This window comes from Schistocerca serialis, chromosome 8 (assembly GCF_023864345.2).
Source record: "Schistocerca serialis cubense isolate TAMUIC-IGC-003099 chromosome 8, iqSchSeri2.2, whole genome shotgun sequence".
NCBI classification, from domain to species: domain Eukaryota; kingdom Metazoa; phylum Arthropoda; class Insecta; order Orthoptera; family Acrididae; genus Schistocerca; species Schistocerca serialis.
The window spans coordinates 460,688,066-460,691,752 of record NC_064645.1 but is presented as its reverse complement, the minus strand read 5'-3'; the positions used below and the strand labels follow the sequence as shown (position 1 = coordinate 460,691,752).

General features: G+C 45.3%; 1 pseudogene; it reads left to right on the top strand.

Annotated features, from left to right (window-relative positions):
* The first annotated feature begins 406 nt into the window (after positions 1-406).
* Positions 407-523, top strand: LOC126417822 (5S ribosomal RNA; annotated as a pseudogene).
* The last annotated feature ends 3,164 nt before the right edge of the window (positions 524-3,687 follow it).

Here is a 3,687-nt window from a genome sequence, read left to right as displayed (position 1 = left end):
ATGAAAAAGACACATATGCGTAGGCGCCGTGGTTATTTCCCGAACAGGAAATAAGGTTAACAACCAGTAAACTAGGTAGTATAATATAGCGCCTTGATACTTTGGTAGCACGCTTCGCAAAGGTACATTTCGATCGTGCGACTGTCGTGCTTCGAGTTATTGATTGTTTCCTAGTGCGCGCAAGGTCTCCCGGTCGATGTTATGCTGTTTACTTAAAAAACTTATTCTAATTAAACATATGTTGTAGTAACACTTTTTAACGTGCGTATCATTAATTTTGATTTTTATAAACACATGCTTATGAGCAGGTCCTTTCTTTCTTTTTCTTTTTTTAAAATAAAGTTTAACTACAGATCTCTGGGAACACATTTAAAACCATATTTTACGTATACTCCCATTATTTGTGGGCAACGGCCTTGCCACAGTGGATACACCGGTTCCCGTGAGATCACCGAAGTTAAGCGCTGTCGGGCGTGGCCGGCACTTGGATGGGTGACCATCCAGCCGTCTTGCGCTGTTGCCATTTTTCGGAGTGCACTCAGCCTCGTGATCCCAATTGAGGAGCTACTCGACCGAATAGTAGCGGCTCCGGTCAAAGAAAACCATCATAACGACCGGGAGAGCGGTGTGCTGACCACACGCCCCTCCTATCTGCATCCTCACCCGAGGATGATACGGCGGTCGGATGGTCCCGATAGGCCACTTGCTGCCTGAAGACGGAGTGCCGTTATTTGTAATTTTGAAATTTACGGAATTTTTATAGATATACTTGTACAGAGTGGTACCAAACATAATTTTTTACAATGCAAGGCACTATCGGCTTTGCGTCTACAGTACAGATTTCTTTCTTTCTTTTGCTACTGCCTTTATTCCGCACTGCGCGCAGGGTCGGCAGAGTTCAGTACGGATTTGGCATGGTTAAGTTAAGGGGTGGCCGGATGCTCTTCCTGCCGCCACCCCATACCCCCCGGGACGGAATTAGTGTACCCAAGCTGTCTGTGTCTTGTGTAAATCGTGAAGTAGTGTGAATGTGTTTCAAATGTCTACGAGTCATGTAACTGAGGCGGGACATGCGAACCAGCCCGGTATTCACCTAGGAGGATGTGGGAAACCGCCTAAAAACCACATCCAGGCTGGCCGGCACACCGGCTGTCATCGTTAATCCGCCGGGCGGATTCGATCCGGGGCCGGCGCGCCTACCCGAGTCCAGGAAGCAGCGCGTTAGCGCTCTCGGCTACCCTGGTGGGTTTGCGTCTACAATACAGATAGAGCCTCATAAAAAATTATATCACTGTAATCAGGTGACGCAGGCCGAGCTGATGCGTAAAGAAATTCTGCTTTTCATTCACTGTGTGGCTATCGGCATGTCCTGACACCGTAGCTTCTTTCTCCTATTCTGTCACTACCCCACATCGGTCCATGTGTTACTGCATTGTGACTGCCACACCCACCCACACACACACACACACACACACACACACACACACACACCACTTCACTGCCCTGACGTATTCTACAGCCTTGCATTGGGACCCGTGTGCTCTTTTAACTGGGTGAAATCACGTGAGAAATAAATTTAAATGTATGAACATGCGTTGTTTCGGTGCGGCGCTGCTGCGAATAAAGTTCCAATGACTTTGTACTGAATGTCTTCTCACACGCACGCCTCCCTGAAGTTACTGAAATGCTGTTCTCAACCGGAAAAAGCTACAGAGAAAACAGCTGTACACCCCGTAACCAGAAGTCGCACTAAAAATTGCTTTGGCGGTGGAAGCTTAATAAAATTTTACTCTCTTACGGTATGCTTGCAAACATCAGTTACTACGAAGCCTTGCTCCAAGCTGTACAAGGTCTGAAAAGTCCACACGCACACACAGTTCATAACCGTAGCCAGTTTATGGTAATTATTAGTTACCCTTCACAGATAGTTTACAAACGGATTGTTTCTTTCAGAACGCCTCACTCAAATGTTCGTATAATCAGTCTCACGTAACAAAATGTTCACGTTCGCGAGTGAGTAGCACGCCACACGGAATTTAAATATTTAAATGTCACCAAAAGTTCTGAATTTCACAACGTGCATCAAACCGGACTCTCCTACAAGCTTTACAGCACTTCTCAAACATTTTTGTACCGAAATATCAAATATCAACAATATTCATCAAAGCGTCTGGTCGACCATTGTGAGATCTAAGCCCTACACGAAAGAAGTTTGTAGTTCTCAAAATACGCGCGAAAACGCTAATTTGTGATTGGCAGAGAAAAATCACAACTATTCGGAAAGCAGCAACAAACCCGGCCAATCCCGCGCATATATACAGAACCTATCAAAATTTCTCACTGGTTCAGAACAGTAAATTAACATAAATAAATTTTGAAAATCTACAAATATAAAATTAGCTCCCTATCAACAAAACTACACTAGTGTCCAAAATTAATAGAACAGACCCCTATTTCCCCGTTCTGTGTCTAATTCACGATATAATCCCACAAACTGCCAACCGATGTCGTTACGATCGTTTTCTGCACAGCAAATGGCGTTCTTATCAACGGACAACCACGCCAGCAATGACGTCAGGGCACCAATAAAGCGGAGTAGTGTTTGCACGGTTTTCCCACATCCACAATAGCTGTGTACACAGTCACAGATTGCGCAGTATGGCACAGAGAAGATGCCTATCAGGCTCTCTGCGGTGGAGGGCCATGGCAAGAAAGGAAGCAGGACAGTCGATGGCTTAATGTGAATCTTTCTGTCGTTTGTCGGATGTGTCGACAGTTTATAGAGACGGAAACTGTGTCCTGAAGACCAGGACAGAGCCGACCACGTATGGCATCAGAAAGAGATGTTGATGATGATGTTTGATTTGTGGGGCGCTCAACTGCGCGGTTACCTTTGCTCAACCCAATCTCGCCACTTTCATGAATGATGATTAAATGATGAGGATCAGAAAAAGAGGCCCGTTGTTTGGCTGTAAGGGCATGACAGTACTGCCATGTGAGCTCGTAACATGCACTGGACGAGTTGTATCGAAGCAAACGGTGTGCAGAAGGTTTCGGCAGAGTGGCTTTAATTGTCAGAGAGCTGATGTGTGCCTACCTCTGACGCGTCTTTACAGAAGGGAACGTTTAGAGTGGAATCTTCAACACGCCATCTGGCCGTTTGAGCAGTGGACCAATGTTGCTTTCACAGATGAGTCCCGATTTTGTCTGGACTGTGATTCTTGATGGATTAGAATGTGGAGGGAAAATGGAACACGATTTTGGGACCCACACATTCTGGGAAGAAACGAAATCGAGGAGTATCCCTGATGGTGTGGGCAGGGATTATGTTTATCACTTGAACCCCTCTTCATGAAATTGTACGATGAATCGGCAAGGTTTAACTGCAGTGACGAGATCTTGGGATCTGATTTACGGTTGTTCCGAGGTGCTGTGGGACCAGACTTCGTACTGACGAACGGGTGGTTGACGTTTTCTTGGAAACGGAAGATATTGCACGCATAGTGCGGCGTAATCGATCTCCCGATTTTAATCCCAAAGAAGGTATGGGATGCACTCGGGAGATTTGACAAAATTATATTGCTTCAGAATAAGTCAAAACAGCTTTTCATGCAATGTTAGTTTTCCCACACAACAATGAAACTTCTACATCCTGCGCCTTTTGCGACATTTATAAAATTTTCATTT